At 45.8% G+C, this 25,484-nt stretch overlaps 1 protein-coding gene across 7 annotated transcripts in view; it reads right to left on the bottom strand.

Moving 5' to 3' along the window:
* LINGO1 (leucine rich repeat and Ig domain containing 1) overlaps positions 1-25,484 on the bottom strand; it is a 1,021,808-nt gene that overhangs the window by 521,728 nt on the left and 474,596 nt on the right. The window contains exon 1 of one of the 7 annotated variants that reach the window (XM_061595348.1): positions 8,934-8,962. The exons of the other annotated variants lie outside the window; for them this stretch is intronic. The gene's annotated coding sequence lies outside the window, so the exon portion shown is untranslated. Of the gene's footprint in view, positions 1-8,933; positions 8,963-25,484 lie in introns of those variants that run through there. 7 annotated transcript variants of the gene reach the window in all.

Raw genomic sequence — 25,484 nt, forward strand, 5'->3', positions numbered from 1 at the left:
GCCATCCTTCAAAATTCAGACTCCTCAAAGTTTTGCATGCAGGTCTCCAGCCAAGTAAAGTGAACAAAAAATGCATCTGCTAGGGTAAAGTGTGCATACAAATGCATATATTTCTGAAAAGCACATATAAAACTACATCAATTTGGGAGGAATTGCTTTGCAAAAATGTATACACTTGGGCAAAATTGCATACAAAATGTGTATATTAGGAGAAATTCGCACTAAAATGCTGATGAATTTTTGTAAGAACTTTTGTTTAAAAATTGCAAAGTGATGTAGAACATAAGACTGGAAAAATGAGTAGTGCAGAGAAACCAAAACTGAGACGTACTCCTTTTGAACAGTAGTTGCCAGGAATTTCATTCTTGACCTTCTGCAAGCAAAGCAGGCACTCTGCCAATGAGCTGTGGGCTCTCCCCAAATTTTCTCCATTCATGAAGCTTCCTCCCTTTCTTGTGTTCATAGTTTACACAATAAAGTTGCACTTGTCTCTTCGTGCCCTCCAACATTCCACAAATAATTATAAGGACATACTTGTCTATCCACAACACTGAAGTTTACACATGAAAGGTTGCTGCCTCTGAGCATCCATGATCCATTCCCCTTCACAAAAAACACAATAGGTTCTGAAGGCTTTTCTCTTCCCATTGTACTCTGTAATCATTTACTGTGCAATAGCCTGTCCAGCACAGGATTTGAACCAGGTGTATTAGCAAACTGGCCATAAACAGTTTCCTTTTCTTTCCCTTTCAAAACACACACACACACCCACACACACACCTAAGGATATTTTAAAGGATAGAGCATATTCTGGGGTGCTCTACAGCTGCTGCTGCTGCTGCTCTGTGGATTTGGAGGAGGTCATGGGGCTTGGAAGGCAAGCCATGCCTTGACATCCTATGGTGCTGGATATCTCAGTGTCTGCCAGGGCTGTGCAGCAAGACTCACTCTCTGATCTTGCCATAAATCATGCACTGTGACTAGCTGAGAATCCAAATTGGGGATGGGAATCCATATTTGGCTGTGCATCAGAATAGGGCAGAATGGGGATGGGGGTATAAATTTGGAAACACATCCAAATGTTGCCTGGGGTGTATTTTTGGATACACAGCAGAAGCAGGGAAAATGGGAACATGCATGTGGATGCACTGCAGAGTAAAACAGAATGTAATTGGCATCATGGCCTCAGACCAGGATTCCTCAGAGTCAACTGCAGGTCTGAGGCGGCGGCTATGGATCCACATCCTGATCCATCCCGTGTGGATCTGCAGGGACTGGAGCTCCCCTCCCTTCCTCTCTCCCAGAGTGGTTTCACAATCAATCCCTCTTCTGAGGGAACTCTGGGAACTGTATCTCTGTGAAAAGAATAGGGGTCTCCCAACAATGCTCAGCATCCTTAACAAACTACAGATCCCAGGATTCTTTGAGGGAAGCCTTGGCTGTTTAAAGTGGTGTCAGACTGCTTTAAATGTACAGTGCAGATGGAGGCATAGTGGGTGACTGTGCTCTGAAAGGGCCAGCACTGTTGCAAATTCCATCTGGCACAGAAAGATCAGGGGTAATGATATATTTTATCTCCTGGGCAGCAAACATGTGTAAAGCACGCTGCCAGCTGTGCCAGCTGACAAGGGAAGGTGAACCAGCCTTGAATGCACCTTTGTTCTCAAGTGCTGCAATTTCTCTCTGTCTCTCTATTATTATTATTATTTAAAATCCCAAATTAAAGATTCATGCCCACGTTGGAACAAATAACTCTTTTGCAAAGTTCAAAGCTTTTAACAATGGGAGAATGCAAATGGGCCCGACATTTAGCACAGACAGATTCAGCCGGAATGAGCCACCTGGCATGCAGAAGAAAAGCTTGCTGTCCTGTCATTGCTGAGCTGGGTGAAGGATTCTTCCAGGAAGGTGGAGGTGCCCATTTGCATCTTTGACAACTACCCAGGGCATTTCAGGGGTGGAGTGGAGAGGGGTGGGCCTGCCTCACTAATCAGCCCAATCCTCATCAGCTGAAAAGTTCTTCTGTTCTTTTTTTAAAAAAAATAAAAAACATTCTCCATTAATTAATTAATCAATCACCTTTGTTGCTTGAGGCCCAGGTGATCTCAGTATCTAGGAGTGTCGTTTACCAGCTTTGGCTGGTAAGAGAGCTGTAGCCGTTTCTGGACTGGGATAGCCATTGCTGTAATGTGCTCTATGTGGGGCTACCCTTGAGGTTGGTCCGGAAGCTGCAGCAGATGCAAAATGTGACAGCAAGACTACTCACTGGGTCAGAGTATTGCCAACATGTAACCCCACTGCTGAAAGAATTGCCCTGGCTACCTATTAGCTACCAGGCTAAGTTCAAGGTTCTGGGTTTGGTGTACAAAGCCCTATACAGCTTGAGACCAGGATACCTGAAAGACCGTCTTATCCCTTATATACCCAGTCAGTCGCTGCACTCTCCAGGTGAGGGCCTCCTGTAGATACCATCTTATCAGGAGGTCAATTCCACACAACTGAATGAATGAATGAATAACTTTATTGCTCATGGCCATCGGCCACCACAATATAATACAGAGTACGGAGTACAAGGTACAAAATTGGCTACAGCATCTATGAATACAAATATTTAAAAATAGCAGGTACCCTTAAAATTATTGGACCACATAAGGTCCATAGTCGTGATATATCAGCTTGGCACCAGCTTGTCATTTAAAATATCCGGTCCGGAGTCAAATTAAAATAAGATTCATTCATAACACGCCTAGGCTAGAATTTGCTTTAGGTGTTTGGACCTAATTTTGCCTGCAGCAACGGCGAAGTTTGCCACTTGACAAGTTAAAAACATGTCTCCACCAGCTAACAGTACACTAACTTGTTCTAGCGGAGGCCTATTCACCAGAGAGCAAATGAATGGGGAGAGGAATTTAGACCTCGGCTCTTTATACAGAGGGCAACTCATAAGGTAGTGGGCAATGTCCTCAACCTCACCAGACTTACAAATACACAGACGCAGGTGAATTGGAGTTTTAGCATATCTCCCCTCAAGCACAGCTGTGGGCATTGATTGAAAAGGGAGAGCCGTAAGGCTCTTCTCAACAGCGGCACATTTAGATAAGAGAAATATTTCTCCACAGCAAAAGTAGTTTTAAAAATGGGGTACCAAAGGGAGAAAGAAGACTGAGTAGAGGCATAAAGATCCCATCTCTTTGCATATAGAAGAATTCTATCCTTTGGATTCTGCTTCACCTGTCTCAAGAAATGGGAAGGAGCAGATTCTATACTTATCCCATATACAGACAGTAGAGATTTGGCCCGAGTCAGCCAGCTGTTATGCGTAAGGTTTTGAGATTGTTTGAGCAGACATTTTTTCGGCAGACGCAAGTCAGCCATGAAAACCAATTTTAGCCAGTAACCAGCTAAGGTCACATGGGCCATGGCTTCTAATGAAAGAATGCCTGCCTCTACCCACATAAAAGCTATGGGGGTACCTTTTGGTGTTGCCAGCACAGATCGAATGAAAGAATTTTGTACCTTCTCTAGGGTGGAAAGGTTGGCGTGACCCCAGATCTCAGACCCATATAGAAGCATAGGGGTTATTTTCCTTTGGAAGACCTCAGTAACAGGGGGGATCAGGCTACCTCCTTTGAATTTGAAAAACCGAAGTAGGAGTTGAATGGAATAATTAGCCTTCAGTTTAATCAACTCAAAGTGTGGTTTCCATGAGGACTTGTTGTTAAAGGTGAGACCCAAATATCTGTAGCTACGACATTGTTTAATGGGCTTATCCTTTATTTTCCAAACATGGGTTTTATTTTTATTTCCAAATACTACTACATTAGTTTTGGAGTAGTTAATTAGCAAATGTTCCCTATCACAAAATGTTCCCAGTTGTCTTAACAATCTCCTCATGCCAATTTGGGTGACGGACAGGAGGGCTAAATCATTGGCATACAATAGCACCGAGAGTTTGTCATTTAAAATTGAGGGGAGGAAATACTCTGGCCCAGACAATTCCATTATAATATTGTTGATATAGAAATTAAAAAGGAACGGGGCCAAAAGGCAGCCCTGGTATACCCCTCTATTGGTTAGGACAGAATCAGAGAGGAGACTTTTAGCACCCAGCCTGACCCTGAGTGAGGTATCTGTATGAAGCATTCGAATCAGCCAGAACAGTCGCCTGTCTATATTGGTGAAGGATAATTTTTGCCAGAGATGATCCCTGTCAATAAGATCGAAGGCTGATGAAAAGTCCACAAACGTAACAAATAATTCCTTTCTGGCAATCGACGAGTATTTCTTGATTAGATGAGAGAGTATAAAACATTGATCCATAGTGGACTTTCCCTTGGAAAAACCCGCCTGTTCTTCCGCAATAATCGAGTTCTTAGCAACCCATGAATCCAATTTAGCCAGTAAAAATTTAGCATAAATTTTAGCAGTCACGTCGAGGAGGCTAATTGGCCTAAAATTGGCTGGATCAGCTTTCAAACCTCTTTTATGAAGTGGTATCACAATGCTATCACCCCAGCCCTTAGGTATTGTACCATGCTGATTAATAAAGGTGAACATCTTAGCAAGGGCAGGGGCCCACCAATCAGGGTCAGCTTTAAGCAGTTCAACCGGAAGCATATCCTCACCCAGTGCTTTCTTCCCAGGCAGGGAATTAACCAGAGTGGATATTTCGCAGGGGGTGACAGGTTCCCATTCCTGGCATTGAGCTAACAGATGTTCAATTTTAAATTGGACATCTGTGGAAGGGGGAGGGGAAACCTTACTATAGATAGCAGAAAAGTAGGAGCACCATTGAGTTGACGTTATTTGATTATCCAAGCTGCTATATTCCCCTTTTAATCCTTTGGAGATTAGCTTCCAAAAACTTGGCCGTGTTACGTTCCAGAGCGGCAAATCCCAGTTCCAGCCATTGTTGTCAAATATGGTTTGCTCTTTTGGAATGTACTAAATTTTTATAGGCTCTGCGGAGCTGTACAAAGATGTCATAGTGTTCCGGCGTATCTATCCGCCTTAAGTTCCTAATGGCGCGGGCAAGATTATTTTTGGATTCGGCACATTGTGGAACACTTTACCGGTTGATACTCGCCTAGCCCCTTCACTTCTGTGTTTTCGGAGGCAGCTGAAGACATGGCTCTTTGTACAGTCAGATGAATGAAATGTGCTATAGTTAGGTGGCTAAGGGGGTGGTCTGATATTGGGGTTTTTACTGTGATTAGTATTTTTATTATGTACCTGTTGATTTATATTTTGATATGTTTTGTTCTATTCCTTTGTATGTCGCCTAGAGTGACAGGTTGTCCTGTCAGATAGGCGTCAAATAAATTTTAGATAATAATAATAATAATAATAATAATAAACCAACCTCGATTCCTCAAGGGAATCGGAGTGGAGCGAGTCAGCAATGGCCTTAGGGTCATAATTATGGAATTATAACATTCAAGGGGATCTGCAGCATCAAGAAGCTGCTCGCGCAAGTTAAATAAGGTTGTTGAATTTAGGTGGCAAATTAGCTCGTCTTTAATCTTTCCATTCCAGCAGATCCTCTGGCCACTCTGCTTAATAATACTATCGACGGGAATAGAAACACTAGGTGGAATGGGCATGGGTGCTATCAAAAGGGAACTAACCGGCATGAGGTCGCTTTCCGATCTAATCGAAACAGCGAAAGACTCAAGGTGAGGAATGAGAGGGGGAGAGAGAATCATCAAATCGATAGCACTCCTCCCTCTTGGACCATAATACGTATGCATGCCCGCTGTCAGGAATCTAGAGGAGCCATTACAAATAAAAAGCTGATATTTAAAAATAAGAGCAAATAACAAATGTCCTGCAGAGTTGATGATTGGATCCCTGGATTCCCTTAAGGGGAAGCAAGCTAAATCCTCCGATGACAGACCCAATTTACTTCCTATTTCAATGTTATTCAAGCCCAGTCTGGCGTTAAAGTCCCCCACCAATAAAATTGAAGGGTCGGGAGACTCCTGGAATAAATGGTTCAGAACCTGATCCAGTTCTGCCCAAATATATTTACCCACCTGCCTAGAATTCCTGGGAGGAGCATAAACATTAATTAGAAACCATTTCATATTGGGTGTCCAAGTAATTTGCGTAATTAAGATATTATTAGTAGGCATCACCTCTACCTGATTAGCAATCACATTCAGATCAGCCAAAATTAGCGTGGCCAATCCACCACACGGTCTACCCCCTTTTGGGGATTTAGAGGCAGGGAGAAAAAAAGCAACAAATCCGGGGAGTGAGGGAAAGGATGATGAGGTAACCCAAGTTTCCTGTATACAAAGAATTTGGGATTGGTTGCAAAATTCTTTGAATGAGCTGTCCACAAGTTTAGTGGACCAGCCGGCAACATTCCAGGACACCACTCTGGTAGTGGACTATTTCTTTATAGCTAATGGCAGAGGCAGTCAGTCAGAAAACAACGTATCCGGCAGATTGTCTGATGGAGTCGAATTGTATTGGTCCATAGTATGAACTACAGCCTCACATGTGTGCGACAGTCTGCAGATGTTAGATACAGGGTGCTTCTGCACTGGAATCAAGGGCAGTGGTGTACATTTGGATGGCGATCCCATCTCAATATCCTCTAAAAATCTCACATCGGTCCAGGATGGTGTAGAATAGGTGTTCAAGTATACTCTTCTGCTCAGCAAAGGAGCACTGGCGGGGTGTTGAAGATGTATTTGATCCTCCTCCCTCTGGACTGCAAGACCCATCGCTTCAGGCTGAGAGGATCTCCGCGCCTCTGCCATAATTTGAATCTCTGGTCTTACTTGTGCTGAGGAATCGGATTGAGACATCCTGGCCTGTAATCGGGTAATAAGATTGTTTAGTCTAGAGATGATGTCTTGTTGAGCATAGTTCAGCAGAGTGATAAAGTTTGTAAAAAGCTCCTCCTCTTCATCGATGAAGAAGCTAAAAGCTTCTTCCCTGTTATCTACGTTGGCATGGTTGCTGAGGTCCTGGCGAGGATGGATAGACAGATTTACATTAGTGCAAAGCCCACCGTTACCCGCTGAATGATGAAGTGTAGCAGTCCTGTCGAGTGAGGTCACCTTTGTTGGCGATACACCATCAACAACCAGCGATCTCTTGACCAGGGTTTTCAATCCGTGGGCAGCAATTTTATCAACTCGGGGTGGTTGAGTCAGCTTCAATTCTGGTAACAAAGGGTAGGGGCCATTTACATTTTGGAAGTGCCATCAAGTAGTTATCCCATATAACAGCAAAGTGCGTTTGTTAGCTTGTAAAAAGCTTACAGCTTCCGAGTCTCTGAAGGTGAGGAGGACCTTGTTGTTCATAATGATGTCCTGGAGAGGTTCCACAATGGAAATGTCTGATGCCTTTATCCGAGTAAAGGTCATTGAATGGAGAAAGTTGGAGATATGTAATTTCTGCCTGTATGAAGAGTCATATGGATTAATCCTTGGACAGTTAAGTAAAACTATTTTGTTTTGACTATATCTTAAATTCCAGAATTTCTCTTTATTCAACGAGCAAGCAAGATTTGAGTCTGTCCGCACTTCTTTCTCATGTGGTTGCTCCCGCACTGGAGACCGCATGGTTAAAAGAAATGTATCAGTATGGTGATCTGATGGCGGACAGCATCGGTCTTGGGAGGATTTTAAGATGCTATGCGTATACCTAGGTTTTAATTGGGCATCCAGTAATTTAAATAGTTTGTTAAAGTTCATTTTCTTAGCCCTCGGGGCCTTGTAATTCTTAATATTTTTTGGGTTTTTTCCCAATTGTAGTCCTTTTCAGTTTAGCACAACATTTGCGCATCCCCGGCATCGTATGGTTGCCCGACTTAGCTTTACGGTGCTGTGTCTGTTCCGTGAAGGGGTTATTTGAAGTAGTGTTGATCTTGTGCCGGTCATTCACTTTTTTGAATTCCTTAGTGAGGGTGGTTAATAAGCCATTGGTCTCCATAATAAATTTTTTAATACAGCAAATTTCCCTCGAGATTATGTCAAACTGGGATTCCATCCAGTGGAAATCACCTACGCTAGGAGCACACTGTTTGCCTATTAACTAATTCTGGCCTGGAGGGTTCTGGAGCATGTAGGAGGTTGACATACATGAAAAGTTCGCATCCTCCTGGGCGCCTCCATTGTGAGCCCCATTTTGGGCTGAGTTTTCTGGCTTGCTAGAATGCTCTGGGTGTGATAGATGTTCAGCCAGTTCTAGCTCAGCCTGTTCTAATTCTAGCGCCAGATTTCGTGGAGGAGGAGACAAGGAGCCAGGTAAGAGGGTGCCTTTCAAATCTATAGACCAGTCCAAGTTCCTGTTTGTGCAAATAATGGGATCACTATTAAAGCACTGGTAGTTTAAGGAGCCCTTGTCATCATTCTTTGGGCTGTCTACCACTGTAGGAAGTGTGTCAAGTTTCTTCTTGTCCGTGTTTGGAGGAAAAAAGCGAGTAATTTTTAACTGCTTAGATGGCACTCTTGTGTTCTCAGCGAAGGTAATGCCAAGATCTTTGTACATTTTCCTTGTATGAACCATTATATGTGAATGATGGCTTTAAGAGGAGAGCAATTAAGGAGCACGGCTGTTAAAGGTAGAGTGACCAAAAAGTCCACAACATCAAAAGCTGTTATTAGTTTGAACGTCAGCGTATATGAGGATCACTATAATTAAATTCCTATGCACCATGCCTAGGTTGATTTGTGTTGCTCAATATTCATATCCAAGACGTGAGGAGGAGGCTTCCCTCCTCACAAGCTGACGCCGCTGATAAGAGACTATTAGGCAGTAGGTGGATAAAAAGCAGTTTCCGTCTTACTGTGTTTACTTAAACTCCTTCAGAGACAACTTAGAGGAACCAATGTTGCACTAAATAGTCGAATTACTGGCTTTTTGGGGGGGGGAGTTTAAAACAAACAGAGAGATGAAGATAATGCACTCCTTACCATGCCGGCCATCTTGTTGCCTCATTCCACACAACTTAGGAAACAGACTTTTAGTGTAGTGGCACCAACCCTGTGGAATTCCCTCCCCTTAAATAATGGACAGGCACCATCTCTGTTATCTTTTTGGTGCCTACTGAAGACCTTCCTCTTTTAACAAGCCTTTTAAGTTGAGACCTTATCCCAATCTGTGTTCGTGCTGGAAATGTTTTTTAATATGTTTTTAAACCTTTTTTAAAAAAATGTTTTAAAAGCCTTTTTAAAAAATGTTTTTAAAGATATTTTGTTTTAATATATTTTAAAGTCTGTTTAATGATGTTTTAGAGTGTTTTTAGTGCATTTGTTTGCCACCCTGGGCTCACACTGGGAGGAAGGGTGGGATATAAATCAAATAATAAATAAATAAATGAGAAAAGAAAATGCATTTGGAAATTAACAGAGGAGTTGAGTAAAGTCACAGCTGCTACTACTACTATTTAATCTTCCCTGAAATAATTTATAATGTTTTTTAAAAAAAACATAAAAACTGTTACACGTATAAAGACAGTTAAGACAGTTGCATATGTGTATATATAATTTGTAAGCGTTCACAAGTGGCATGACGCTTACAGGTGAGGCAGGCATGGTGAGGCAAACTGCAGCAGCAATGGTGGTGACAAGAGGGGGGAACGGACAGAAGTGGCAATGGCAAGAAGGGGTGGCAGCGGCGGCAGCAGCAACAATACAAAGGCAATCATGTACGTGGTGGAGGTGGGGCTGTGGTGAATGCTGGCAGTGGTTTACAGAGCTGCCCGGGACTAGGAGAGCACTGGCAACTCATGCAGGGGTTTGGGGAGTGTTGACAATCCATGGGGGGGGTGAGGGAGCATTGGCGACCCATGTTTGTGTAAGGGGGGTATTGGTCACCCAGGGAAAGAGAGAAACACTGGTGATCCGTGAAGGGGTGGGAGAGGTTTGACAAGCTGTGGGGGGTGGGAGGAGCATGAGTTACCCATGTGGGGGTGGGGGGGAGCATTGATGACCTGTGGGGGGGGAAGGGGCAGGTTTGGCAACCTACATGGGGGAGGGTTTGGTGATTTGTGGAGGGGAAGGAGGGAGAGGTTCGGCGACCCAGGCGAAAGGGGAAGAGCTTTGGTGACTGGTGGGGGGCAAGGGGGATTTGGCAACCCGGGATTAAGGATGGCTTCGGCGACGGTAGCCATGGTTGACAAGTGAAGCAAGCAGGGGCAGAGCCCCATGTCTGTCTGTCTGTCTATCTATCTATCTATCTATCTATCTATCTATCTATCTATCTATCTATCTATCTATCTATCTATCTATCTATCTATCTATCTATCTATCTATCTATCTGTCTGTCTGTCTGTCTGTCTGTCTGTCTGTCTGTCTGTCTGTCTGTCTGTCTGTCTGTCTGTTTAAAACAATAGCACATATATTCATTCAGTTCAAATCCAATACACGTACCGACTGGGATAAAGATCTCCATTCAGAAGGCTTGTTGAAAGAGGAATGTCTTTAGCAGATGCTGGGAAAAAACCCAGAGAGTCTGTCTGATATGCAATGACAAAGCATAAGTGCCACCACACTGAAGGTTCAGCTCTGACATTGTGCAAAATGGACCTCTTGATAGGATGGCATCTGTGGGATGTCCTCTCCTGCAGAATGCACTAGTTGGTTGGGTATGTAGTGTATGTGTGTGTGGGATTGATATTGATATGAGCATGGGGGTTGGGATGGATGATTCCTGTGGGTCCCCTTTCCAGCCTCTGATTTGGAATCCTGTGCCTTGGAATGAGGAACTCTCTGCTGGTCAAATAAGTCTTTTGTTAACCAAATAGATAGGCCAGGTAAGAAAATGAGCTGATCAGTTGCCTAGCAATGGTGAATGGGCCAGGGAGACCCTTTTGTCATTGAAACTCTTCAGGAGAGGATCCCCCCCCTCCTGGAGCCCAGCAGAGGCTTGTAGTTTGAGTTGTGTCTAGAGAATTGCTGGGAACTGGAAGGCAGGCAGACAGACTGGCTCTCTGCACCATGGCCTTTGGGTTGCCTCCTGTAACCCAGATGAAAAAGCTGGATATTGGACTACTGATGCCTTGAACCCCTCCATTCTGAAGCTCAGGTTGGAATGTGTGTAAATAAACAAACCATATTTCATAAAGACACCACAGTCTCTGCTGACCTTCTTCCCAGAAGAAACCAAACCCTGGATGAGTGCAGTGACCCCTGAAATCTCACCGCTCGGAGATTGGGGGAGGCACACAACAATATGATTCTTTATGTATCCTTTTAAGTATTTTTGTTGTGCTTACCTTACTTTTGAGATGGTTGAGGTGTGTTTGTGACTGTGAGTGTCCTTTCTTTCATTTTACAAATTATCTCATCAGTGATCTGTATTCTGCGGTCTTCCTGGGTGCCCACCCTTCCTGAAAACCCCATGATGTCCTTGGTTGGGTTCCCCTGCAAATGTTGGAAGCTAAGGAGGCTGCCTACTGTTCTCCTGACAACTGCTCAAGGTTTTTTTGTTTGTGTTTTTGTGACAATTGTTTTTTTAAAAAAATTAAAAGGACTACCCTTAAAAACAAAATGAGTGAGTGCATCAATCCCAGGGGCTCAGTAGCCAACTTTTGCAAGTGCCCACATTTCAACCAAAGGCCATAACTTCTTCCATGGGGCTTTTCCAGATCAGGAAGCATAGACAGCTGGGGAGGTTGAGGAGTGCTGGAGAGATGTTTACTGGAAAAGCATGCCACCCTCTGCTACCTCACAACTATGAGGTCAGTGCAACCCCACACTCTCCAAAACTGTAAAGAAATTATAGTGGTTAGAATGTCAGACTATGACCTGGAAGACCATGGTTCAAATCCCTACTTGGCCATGAAGCTCACTGGGTGACCTTGGGCCAGTCACCGTCTCTAACATACCTCACAGGGTTGTTGTGAGGATAAAATGAGGAGGGGGAGGACCATGTATGCCCCCTTGAGTTACCTGGAGGAAACGTGAAATAGAAATGCAATGCAAATAAAGAACCATGTAAATTTGTTTCTTTAAAGCTCTTGGCCATTCCTATCTTCACACAGCAAGCAGCGGCTTTAAGTGTTCAGCCCCTGCCAAATTGCATGGCCATTCCCTTCAGATGAGCAAGCTGGCATTTTTTCCACCCAAGGAAGCATTAATGTCTTTCTTATTTTTCCCCTGTTACTTGAAATTTTGGACAAATGTCACACAAATACTCATCTTTGCACCATACACTCTCAGCCATTACAAAATCCCAGCAGGACACAGCTTTGCCACATGGGTGAAGAAGAAGCCAGCTTTGGGGTCTTTAGGCATAAGATGAGTGAACTTTCTTTATTTCTGTTATCTGTAGTTCTGCATGCCTTCAGTTGCTAAGTGTCTACAATGTGGAACCCAGTTAATTGTGCTAGACTGAAAGAACTGTAGCTTCCATTTTGGAGAAATGCAAGAGTCTTGTCCAGGAATGAGGAACTACTTTGTCCAGGGGACTGAAACAAAAAGTGATCACCCCTCCATGGGCCATTTTTGACAGGTGTGCATATCCGCCCCCCGTCAATCACCTGATATCAGGTGGATCTGAACCTCTGAGAAGCAGTGAGGCTTGTATTTGGCACTGCATTTAAACAACACTGATTGCAAGCTGCATTGCAAAGGAATTAAGGAGAGTTCACTTGTGTGCCTCCTGTTGTTTCTTGGCAGCTATGACATGATCTGTCTTCCACTTGTCTTGAAAAAAAAAGTCTCAAAGAAACCTAATAATATGGTAAAATGCAAACAGGTAAAATTGATTAAAAGCCATTAAAAAAAAGAAATAAACATACAAAACAAACATTCCTAAAGTGCCCATCCAATAAGTAGAATCCTAACTCACCCCATTAAAAGATGAGCATCAGAGCAGAAGCTAAAATCATACAAACGTATGATCTCAAGAAACATAACTATCAAAATCCCAGGTAAATTTAAAAAATGCCTTAGCCTGGCGGTGGCATCTATAAAGGGACAGTGATGGTGCCAGGTGTGTTTCCCTGGGAACGGCATCTCAGAAACTTTTTTTGCATGCTCCTTTTACCTAACACACACATTTTTGTTGTTGTTTAGATAATTCCATCATAACATTTGGAGAAGTGTGAATTTTGAAGGATAATGGCATTTCGGTTCACATGTTGTTTTCACACGTTGCCAATGAGGTAGGTTCACATTAAGATGCAAACTGAACTGATTTTCTCGCCGATCTCTACCTACTGGTGCTGGAGGCAAAAAGAGCTTTTCCCCAAGCTGATAGCCCCAGAGAAGTCATCTGGGGAGGATGCTGGGAAGGACAGTTATCTAATGGTTAGGAATGTTAAACACAGGGCTACCATGCTCAGGATAACTGAGACAGGAGCCATTTGGAGGTTACTGGGAAATGTATTGTGGCCTTCAACATAGGAACATGGGAAGCTGAATTCTACTGAGTCAAACCATCAAGCTCTCTATTGCCTGCACTGACTGGCAGCAACTCTTCAGGGTTTTAGCCAGCTTCGGTTGGTGGCCCAGCTACGCCACTATCTGGACAGGCAAAACCTTGCTTCAGTTGTCCATTTATTTTATTTATTTAGTTAGTTAGTTTAATTTATATACCGCCCTAAGCCCGAAGGCTCTCTGGGCGGTGTACAAAAAGATAAAAACAAGCATAATATATAAATACAATAAATCAAGAAACAAAACAAACAAACAAACAATAAAGAACCAAACAACGTCCAAAATACAGAAATGCTGTTAAAATACACTTTAAAATGCCTGGGAGTATAAAAAGGTTTTCACCTGGCGCCGAAAGGATAGTAGCATCGGCGCCAGGCGCACCTCATCGGGGAGGCTGTTCCACAGTTCGGGGGCCACCACAGACAAGGCCCTGGTTCTAGTCATCACCCTCCGAGCCTCTCGATGGGATGGTACTCGGAGGAGGGCCTTAGATGTTGAGCACAGTGTACGGGTAGGTTCATATGGGGAGAGGCGTTCCACTAGGTATTGCGGTCCCATGCCGTGTAAGGCTTTATAGGTCAAAACCAGCACTTTGAATCTAGCCCGGAAACAAATAGGAAGCCAGTGCAGACGGGCCAGAACAGGTGTTATATGAGCGGACCTTCTGGTCCGCGTCAACAATCTGGCCGCTGCATTCTGGACTAGCTGTAGTTTCCGAACACTCTTCAAGGGCAGCCCAATGTAGAGCATGTTGCAGTAGTCCAATCTAGAAGTTACCAGAGCATGAACAACTGAAGCGAGGTCATCACTGTCCAGATAGGGACGTAGCTGGGCTACCAATCGAAGATGGTAAAAAGCATTCCATGCCACCGAGGCCACCTGGGCCTCAAGAGACAAGGAAGGATCGAAAAGAACTCCCAAGCTACGAACCTGTTCCTTCAAGGGGAGTGTAACCCCATCAAGAACAGGATGAACATCCACCATCTGAGCAGAGAAGGCACTCACCAACAGCGTCTCACTCTTGTCTGGATTGAGCTTCAGTCTGTTAGCTCCCATCCAGTCCATTATCGCGGCCAGGCAACGGTTTAGCACATTAACAGCCTCACCTGAAGAGGATGAAAAGGAGAAATAGAGCTGCGTGTCATCAGCGTACTGATGACCGCACCCAGCGGCTTCATGTAGATGTTAAAAAGCATGGGGGACAGTACCGATCCCTGCAGGACTCCACAATGGAGAGTCCAGGGTATCGAGCAATGTTCCCCAAGCACTACCTTCTGGTGATGACCCACCAAGTAGGAGCGGAGCCACTGCCAAGCAGTACCCCCAACTCCCAACTCCGTGAGTCTTCCCAGAAGGATACCATGGTCGATGGTATCAAAAGCAGCTGAGAGATCAAGGAGAATCAACAGAGTCACACTCCCCCTGTCCCTCTCCCGACAAAGGTCATCGTACAGGGCGACCAAGGCTGTTTCAGTGCCAAAACCGGGCCTAAAACCGGATTGAAATGGATCAAGATAATCAATGTCATCCAAGAGCCGCTGGAGTTGGCCGGCAACCACCCATTCCAGTACCTTGCCCAAGAATGGAACATTCATCACAGGTCTATAGTTGTTCAGGTTATCTGGGTCCAAAGAGGGTTTCTTCAGGAGCGGTCTCACTACTGCCTCTTTTAGGCAGTCAGGGACCACTCCCTCTCTCAAAGAGGCATTTATTATCTCCTTGGCCCAGCCGGCGGTTCCGGTCCTGCCAGCTTTCACCAGCCAAGAGGGGCAAGGGTCCAGAACAGATGTGGTCGCCCGCACCAGTCCAAGGATCTTGTCAACATCCTCAAGCTGTACAGACTGAAACTCATCCAATAAATAAGGACAGGACCGTGTTCTGGATGCTTCGTTGGATCTCACTGTCATAACATTGGAGTCTAAGTCCCGGCGAATGCATGCAATCTTATCCTGGAAGTGCCTCGCGAACTCGTCACAGCGGGCTACAGATGAATCCATAATATCCCGAGGGCCAGAATGTAAAAGCCCTCGTACAATTTTAAAGAGCTCCGCCGGGCGGGAGAGAGATGCCTTAATTGTGGCAGCAAAATATCTCTTTTTTGCTGCCCTCACCGCTACTATATACTGCTTAGAAGAGGCACTTACCAAAGCATAATTGCATTCGTCAGGAGTTCGCCTCCATCTGCACTCAAGCCTCCTCCTCTCTTGCTTCATCACTCTCAGCTCCACGGTATATCATGGAGCTGTATGAGCTCTACATAGGAGGGGGCGCATGGGAGCGATCGTGTCAACCGCCTGGGTCATCTCCGTATTCCACAATCCAACCAGGGCTTCGACAGGAGCACCAGTCTTCTCAGTCGGAAAATCCCTCAGAGCCCTTTGGAAACCCTCAGGATCCATTAGTCTCCAGGGGCGGACCAATTTAATAGGTTCCCCACCCTTGCAGAGGGAAAGGGTCGCTGTGAGCCTAAACTTCAGCAAGCGGTGATCTGTCCATGACAATGGGGTAGATGACAAATCCCCAACCACCAGATCACCATCTCCATGCCCAGTGGCGAAGATCAAATCAAGAGTATGTCCCGACACATGCGTTGGGCCAGTAACAACCTGAGACAGCCCCATAGTTGTCATGGAGGCCATCAAGTCCTGAGCCGCCCCAGATAAAGCAGTCTCGGCATGGACGTTGAAGTCCCCCAGTACCAAGAGTCTAGGGGACTGCAACAATACCTCCGAGACTACCTCTGTCAGCTCAGTTAGGGAATTTGTTGGGCAGCAGGGCGGGCGGTACACCAACAAAATTCCCAGTCTGTCTCTCTGGTCCAGCACAAGGTGGAGACACTCCAAACCAGACGTCACCTGGACAGGGTACTTGGTGAGTGAGAAAGAGCTCCTATAGACCACAGCAACCCCACCTCCCCGTCCTTCGGTTCTACCATGATGCTGAACCGCATACCCAGGTGGGCAGAGCCGGGAAAGAGCAATGCCTCCCTGATCGCCCACCCAGGTCTCAGTTATACACGCCAGGTCGGCAGCCTCCTCCACAATTAGATCATGAACAAGGGAGATCTTATGGTGAACCGACCTGGCGTTTAACAACAGCACATGGAGATCCAAAGGCTGACTGATAGAACAACCATCAGTCCTGGGGATGTGAGGAGAACCGGAACAAGTCACAGACACTACTTGTCTGGAACGAGTTCCCCTTATCTGGCACATTCTCCTCACAAAGCCGTACCTCCCATTACCCGTCACTACGCTAATTGGGCCCCCTGCAAGTCTCCCCGGTCGATGTATAATACTCTCTCCCAGGCACATATTAAAACAAATAAAACTCACATATACACACACACCAAGTCACAGACACCCACACAATGCACATTCACACCAATACACACTAAATTCACACACACACACAACATACACACAACACAATCCTCACTCATACAACACAACAACATTAAAATGACAAAGTGCCAGTAGTGATGGCGGCGTCCACACTCAGGTCAAGGCAATAGCAGCCGCAGCAACAGCGTCCACAACCAAATCACCAACGGCAGTTCGGTTCTAGGCAAGCGACAGATGACAATAGCAGGTGGCAATAGCACACAGCAAATGACCGCAGCAGCTGATAGAAGCAGGCAGCAGATGGCAGCAGCAGATGATAGCAGCAGCACAATGATGATATTAGCGTCCTCTCCCGAACGACCGCAACCCCATCCAGGCCAACGACCGCAACAGAGGTCCAGACAGCTGTGCCCGCGACCACCATGCTCTGGTAACCTCTAAATTAGACTACTGCAATGCACTCTACGTGGGGCTGCCCTTGAAGACAGTTCGGAAACTGCAGCTCGTGCAAAATGCGGCAGCCAGACTGATAACTGGGACCAGGCGGTCCGAACATATAACACCGATTCTGGCCCGCCTGCACTGGTTGCCTATATGTTTCCGGGCTCGATTCAAGGTGCTGGTTTTAACCTATAAAGCCTTGTACGGCATGGGACCACAATATCTGATGTAACGCCTCTCCCGATATGAACCTACCCGCACACTGCGCTCAACATCGAAGGTCCTCCTCCGGGTGCCTACTCAGAAAGAAGCCCGGAAGGTGACAACAAGAAAAAGGGCCTTCTCAGTGGTGGCCCCCGAACTATGGAATATTCTTCCTGATGAGATACGCCTGGTGCCAACATTATTATCTTTTCGGCGTCAGATAAAAACCTTCCTCTTCTCCCAGGCATTTTCAGCATTTTAGTAGTATTTAATATGCATTTTAGTGTGTGTTTAATTATGTTTTAATTCCTGATATTTTTAACTTATTTTTAAACTGCTTAATATGAGGTTTTAATTGTATGTCAGATGTTTTTTTTACCTGTTGTGAACCGCTCAGAGAGCTTCGGCTATGGGGCGGTATATAAATTGAATTAATAAATAAATAAAATAAATTAGCCAAGGGGCTCTCTCAGCTCTACCTGGAGATACTGGGGATTGAACCTGGGGCCTTCTGCATGAGCTATGGCTCTCCCTCTTCAACATACAGAACTTCACTTCCTGCTTTTTTGAAGCTTGTAGAATGTGTTTTCCATGGGTTATTTCAATAAAAATATTCATAAACTTGATAACATGGGGGGGGGATCTATTCTGAATTTCACAGACATCTATAAGCATGCCATTTGGATCTGCAGCTTCATATCTTGGTTGGGAGAATGGGAGAAAATGCACCCATAGTGTTAGAAAAGAAAGGTCTTAAAAGGTTTAGGGGGCCAAAATGCAGCCTTGGAAAGACAAAAATGAAATTAGTAGTAGCAGCGAACATAGTGAAGAAAGGAGAACTCTCCCACTACCATTTCAAGCTAAACTTCCTTCCCTGGGAAGTTTACACTCAGCCAACACCAGTAGTGCAGTGGCAAATTCAGAAGTGCAGGATCCCTTCATGTTAGTCACAGACATGCTCCCCATTTTTGCCACTTGATTGAGAATGACATCTTTGTTAATGCCTCTCCTACAACAACAGACATCTCTAGGAGCCAATCAGCATGAAAGGGGAGAGTGTTAGCTACTGGGAAGAGTGACTGACTCACCTCCTTTCACTCTGATTTGCTCCAAACAGCAGGCAAAGGCAAGGAAGCTTGTTAGAAGACTCTTCTTAGTGACTAACACACTCCCCTTTCATGCTGATTGGCTCATAGGATGCTGGAGACATAGGAACTCTGCTGGGACCTGGCTCCTCAAGAGACCCCAGATGACTACACTCCTGGCCAGCGCACATGCACACACACACACACACACACACACACACAGAGTCACACACATGCACACGCGCACACACACATGTGCACTTCCCAGGATTCCATTATGTTCTTGCTTCACACTGAAGGAAAAAATACTCAGTTATGTAGTTTGAGGAGTGTAGTTATGCAAACAGGATATGATTTTATACACAGTGGCTCCTATTATGATATAAAGCCAGTGTGTGGATCCATTTTCTGATAGGAATATAAGAGAAAGTAAGTTGGAGGGATAAGGGGATCCAGGGGCATCTGGTGGCTTCATGTCAGTGGGGCACTGGAGTCTGCCCTGGGTTTTAGTCTGAACTTTCATGGAGCTGTCCAAGGTGCTGAGGCATGATCAGAGAAGGCAGACCAATAACGAGAAGCTGCAGTGAGGAGGGAAGTCTTAGAGGGGCATCTAAATTCAGAAACCAAAGAAGCTAGTCAGATGCCATAAAGTAGGGCTTGAGAACATGTTTCAGACCAAGGGCCACATTCCCTTTTGGGCAACCTTCTGGGGGCCACAAGCCAATGGTGGGTGGGGCAAGAAGCAAAAATTGGTGGAGCAATGAATGCAATTTATACAGGCCTCTCTCTACCCTCCATCCAGGAAAGCAAAATGCATTATCAGAGTTCAAGGACACATTTCAAGCAGGCACCAACAGGGTGCAAAGCAAGGGCACTGAGGGGTATGGCCTGGGGAAAGAAGGTTTCACTGGTGAGGGAGTGTGGCCCAGGGAGAGCCCCAAGGGCCAGACATAGAGGCCTGGATGACTGCAGAATGTTGGACCTGGACCAGGAACACCAGGATTCAAATCCCCATTCAGTCTCATAACTCACTGGTTGATCATGGGCTAGTCATAGTTTCTTAGCGTAACCTACCTCACAGGGTTGTTGCAAGGATAACATGGGGAGGATGCAGGTCACCTTCAGGTCCGTGAAGGAAAGGTGGGACCGAAATGTAACAATAAATACATTAAATACATAAATTTGGTCCCAGGCCTGAGGTTCCCCACTCCCGATCTAAGCAAACAAGCTGGGGCATAGACAGGGGTGGAGGAGAGAAACGATCTGCAAAAAGGGACAATCACTTTTACTTTCTCGCATATATGCAAAATGGCAGCCATGCGCTCTGGCGTGGGAGAACAGTGGGAGAACACTGCACTTGGAGATCCGCTGCAGTGGCAACAAATCTGGCTACCACCCCAGACTCTAGGTGGGCTGGTCTACTTTGAGACAGGCCTCTTCAGGGAGAGACATGCAAAGCATCTCTGCAGAGAAAGTACAGAGAGAGAGAGATTGCCTATCCTCATCCCCCCCTTACAACCATTGCTCCTGCCACATACATCTGCTCTGAAAAACGACAGTTATTTCCCTAGTGCAGGAGTAGTCAATCAGATGCCCTCCAGTTGTATTGTTGCATTTTAAATGTATATCCCGCCCTTCCTCCCAGAAGGAGCCTGGGGCAGGAAACAACGAGCGATAATACACGAAAACCATCTGAAAACCAAAACATCTTTAGAATATTGTCAACAACGTTGTGAAAAAGGCCTTAAAAACAATTCCAATGCAGATGCAATACAGATGTTGGTGGACTATCATCTCCTGACCATGACCATGCTGGCTGGAGCAGATGGGAGAGGCCAACATCTGGAGGTCCACAGGTCCCCCATCCCTGATTTAAATCAGCTGGATGGGGCTGATGGGAGTTATAGTCCAAAATATCTGGAGGGCACCAGGGTGGCTGTCCCTTCTCTGGTCTATAGTATACTCTAGGGCAGGGGTGGCTATCATGTGCCCCCTCCCATGTTATTGGGATACAGTTCCTATCAGCCCTAGCCAGCACAGCCAATAAAGAGGGATGGTGGGGATTGTAGTCCAGCATCACCTGGAAGACCAAATGTGAGTCATCCCTGTTATAGGATGTTAGAAAAGAGAAACAGAAGATACAAATACCACTTGAAAGGGCCTGGCCTTAGCTGGAAGAGCCAGCTTTATCTGTTCCTATTTGGGAAGGGCTGTGGCTCAATGATACAGCACTTTCTTTAAATGCAGGAGTTCCAAGGCCCAGCATCTCCAGGTAAGGTTGGCAGAGGCCCCTGCCTGAATGCCTGCCAGCAAGGTGGAAGCTGGGCGGATCAAGTAGCTCCTTATGTTCCCTACGTTCATGATGGCCAGATCAGTGGAGGCCTGTGTGTTTTAGTCCTAACTTTCGAGCTGCCCAAGGTGCTATCCACTTTCAAGAAGCTGTCCAAGTTCAGCTCCTTGAACACATTCACTGCCCCATTGACATCGGTGCCCATTGACGTCGGTGCCACCAGTCTCCACTGATGAAGGTATCTCTTAGACTGCAATGTGCAGTGTGGCAGGCCAGAATACATGGCTGCTGGCTTAAGCTCAGCACAATGAGTTGCAAGGTGTTCAGCCTTCCTGCAAGATTTTCTTCTGTGATCCAATAAGCTTCCCAGCAAAAGGATGTTCCCACCTACTGATGCTCACCCTTGAGACCAAGCACCTGGGCAGGTCATGGCCAGGAGGACGTCCACAGAAGTGGTGCTCACATAAGCGTAAGCAAAGTCCATCTGCTTGGCTGCCCAGCGTGTTGAGCCTGCTCTGGCACTTGATGCTTTTATTGTCAGAATGTGACGGAGCGTTAGTCTCTTGGGCTCAGATGCCGAGAATACTACTTGTTTATTGTGGATGGAAGAATCACTCCTTTGTGCCATGTCACACCGGGCAATGGCGGGCGTCTTATTAAAGGTTTATAGCCTTGCCTTTTATTTGGCTTGCACAAAGCAATATTGCCATACGAGGGGATTTGTCTTGAGACAGGGACTGGAATGGGTAAGCACTTGTGAAATGGCTATTTACAGGCTTAAGGCAGTGGCTGCAAACCTAAACAAAAATGCACACACTCCATGAAAATATAAATCAGAGCATTTTCCACTGAAGTTCTACTGAAACCAAAGACTGCTTAGAAGGGAATATACACACCAAGCTGGCTACTACTTAGTTAGACCATTAATCCAGCAAAGCTCAATACTGTCTGCTCTGACTGGCGGCCCCTCTCATGCATCTCAGGTAGAAGGTTTTTCTAAGCCCCATGAGCTGAGATCTTGAACTGGAGATACCAGGGGTTGAATCTGGAACCACTTGCATGGTAAGAAGCAAGTGAAACAAATAATGATGGGGAGAACTGCCTAAGTTGCACTTCCCAAAAGAATACACAAACTGAAACACACCTGTCCTTCAAAATCCACACTTCAAATTTTGCAGCAATAAAAAAAAGTGTACAAAGATGTGCATGCCCGGGGAAAAGGTGAGTAAAATGCATGCATTTGTGAAAACAGCATGCAAATATGCAAAAGTGCAGACAAAGACGTGTGAATCGGGAAATGCACACTGAAATTCTGATGCACTTTCATGATGAGTTGTGTGTTGTCATTTTTAATTGCAAACATGAAGAAATGGGCCAAACGGAACTTAAAATGGGAGAGAAAAATCTTTGGCTGACGTGTATGTCCCCTGCATAGTTTGGAATGATCATTGGGATAGATTGCTATCCTAAGTCCTATTAACTCTTTCTCCCCCAACATACACAATTACCATCATGTGAGGGGGGAAATCGGATGAGGCCATTGGCCCCTCCCCCTCCTCATGGACTGGAGGCTGATTGTCTGCAGCAGGCTGCCTGCTGTCCTTGAGATGTCTCTCTGTGCAATTAAGGCATCCTGAAAGATCATTGTGTGGTGAACCTATTTTGAGTAGAACAGGCTCTTTCCTCCAGACATTCCATTCCCAACATGTCAGGAAGCTTCAGCAGTGGTAACAGGGATGTACAGAAGGGGCCAATGGGCTCATCCCATTTCCTCCCATTTGTGAGATGTGGTATAACCCCCAGGTTAGATTACTTCAATGTGTTATGCGCGGGGCTACCTTTGAAGTTGGTTTGGAAACTGCAGATGGTGCAGAATTCAGTGGCCAGATTGCTAACCAGGACAAGACAGTCAGAACACTAAGCACCAATTTTGGCACAGAAGCATTGGCTACCAAGTTCATTTCTGGGCCAAATTCAAGGTGTTGGTTTTGTCGTATAAAGCCTTATGCAGGTCAGGACCCCAATACCTCAAGGTGCCTCTCCCCACATGAACCAACCCAGACTCTGCTTTCAACATCTGAGGCCTTTCTCTCTGTGTCCTCTGAGGGAGGTGCAGAGGGTGGCAACACAAGAACAGGCCTCCTCAGTGGTAGCTCCTCTTCGTGGAATGCTCTCCCCAGGGAAGCACACCTGGAGTCATCACTATCTGTTTTTAGGCACCAGGTAAAAATAGTTTTTTTTTCAACCAGGCCATCGGAGCTTAATTTCTCTGCTTGTTTTTAGTCAGGTGGGGATGAGTTCAATCTTGTTTTTATGTATTTTGTGAGTATTTCAGGATATTTTTATTCTTATATTTGTGTGTGTTTTTAATGTTTGTAAGTCGCTCTGAGTTAATTTTTGAAAAAAGTGATATAATAATAATAATGTGGTGGCATGAAGGGGGCTCTGCATACAGACAAATTGCTACATGCATGCAGTAGTGTGGTGGCAAATCCAGAAGTGCAGGGTTCCTTCCTGATAGCCATGCCACACCCTACACAGCAGTTCCCTCTCACTTGTTTGTTTGCTGTCTGTTGTCATCTCCATAGTCGTTAGTCCTTTCTGTACGTGCCTTCCCCACAACAGACATCCCTAGGAGTGAATCAGCATGAAAGAAGAGTGGTGCTAGCTACTGAGAAGAGTCTTCACAGTGGCTCACTCATCTCCTGTCACTTTGATTGCACCAATCAGCAGGAAAGGAGAAGGAAGCATGTTAGAAGGTTCTTCTCAGTGGTCAACACACTCCCCTTCCATGCTGATTGGCTCATAGGACACTGGACACATAGGGACCCTGCTGGGACCCTGCTCCCAAAAATGTAAGGTGGCTAACAGCCCCCAAGACCTCAGACGTCTACACCCCTGCATGCATGCAGAACAGCAAACAGAGCCATGTGGAGCAATCCAGCTCTGCTACCTGGTGATTCCAGGGATTAAGTGGATGACCTACATGCAAATCATGTGCTCTTATGACCTCCAACTCAGTTGTCCATGCATGTACTGCACCAGTCCATTGATGTATCTGTCCTCCTGTGGCACTATCCCATTTCTTGATGGCCATGCCACCCCTCCACATTCCTGTGTTGACCCAAAGAGGACTTGGATCCAGATGACTCACACTCAGGGTCTGGAGCCCTCAGAACCCCCCATCGACACTATCCTTGCCTAAAGACTTGGCTCTCCTATCACCCTAAGATTCTGGGGATAACTCCTTTGCTGCTTCTCCTGCTCTATAGCCATGCAGAAGCTTACAGATGTAGAATCAGCTACGGTCCCTTTAAGGACTGCAGGTAGCAATCCCAGAGGGTGGCCTTGACAGGCTTCTTTAAGCTTTCAGATGATTCTGGTTCTTTGCTGAGACATCTTCCAAAACTCAGCCAGAAGGACCCAGGAATTTCTACCACTTCCCCAGCAAGAACCAAGCTCCTGCCAAAGCGAGTAAGAGCAACTGACAAGGGAAGGACCATAGCTTAGTGGTAGATCATCTCCATTCCATTCAGAAGGTCCCAGGTTCAATCCTTGGAATCTCCCGGTAGGGCTGAGAGAGACTCCTGCCTGAAATCCTGGAGAGCCACTTGCAGTCAGTGCAGGCAATACTGAGTTAGGTGGACCAATGGTCTGACTCTGTATAAGGCAGCTTCCAATGTTCCCATGAACCAATTACCTAGAGTGGCGGGGGCTCTCCTTGACTGGCGGTCTTCAAACAGAGGATGCTCAGCCAATAGCTGAGGAAGCTCTAACTCTGGATTTCCGACATTATGCAGGAGGGTGGATGAGATGGCCTTCAGCAGGACTGGGGAACGTTTGGCCTTTCAGAAGTTGCTGAACTGCAACTCCCATCAGCCCTACCAAGCATGGCCAAGGGCCAGGCCTAATGGGGCTTGTAGTTCAGCAGCATCTGGAGGGCCAAAGGTTCCCTGTACCTGGCTTACAGTTCCCACCTCTCCCCCAGCTCGGAGGCATTCCCAAGTCCTGGAAGCTGAAATCCTTTTGACTGGAAATGCCAAGGACCAAATCAGAGATCTTCCACAGGCAAAGCCTGTGCTCTACACGGAGTTATGGCCCCTTCCCCATGTGTGGCATTAGCATACTGGTGGTGTCTCCATTCAGGCTACAGCTTGTCGCCATGATGTCGCAGCAAGTGAATGGTCAGAGGCAGGCAATAATTGCTTTTTAAATGTGGTTGCAGCTGTGGTGTACATCAACAGGAGGGTTGTGCTTTCCGATGGAGGCGTGTGACCTTTGAATTGGGCCTCTGGAGGAAATGCACGAGGGCCCCGATGGCAGCGAGGCTCCCTCCACCGCAGGACAGCTCCTTCCTTTGCTTCTCAGCAACACTTCTGGTGCCACACAAGAGAAAGAGTTTGCAAGGAGCGATGCCAATTTTGCTGCCGGCGGTTTGTTAAAGGGACCAGGAATGGGAGGACAGAGGCAAGCATCCTCCTGACAGTGCTGCTTAATGAGCAGGAAAATGTTGCTCTGCATTATTAAGCATTTGTGTATGGGTTTGGAAAGCATAACCACATCTCCACTTTATAATTATGGAGAAACACAGCGCATCCCATTGGAGGTCACTGAAGCACACAGGAAGACTGAAGGGGTGTTGCCCCTCCTTTTTCTAATGCTGGGCTGGAAACCTGAGCATCTCAGCTCTTTTTTGTGGCTCTCAAGACCTGGTGAA

This window comes from Rhineura floridana, chromosome 14 (assembly GCF_030035675.1).
Source record: "Rhineura floridana isolate rRhiFlo1 chromosome 14, rRhiFlo1.hap2, whole genome shotgun sequence".
Lineage (NCBI taxonomy): Eukaryota > Metazoa > Chordata > Lepidosauria > Squamata > Rhineuridae > Rhineura > Rhineura floridana.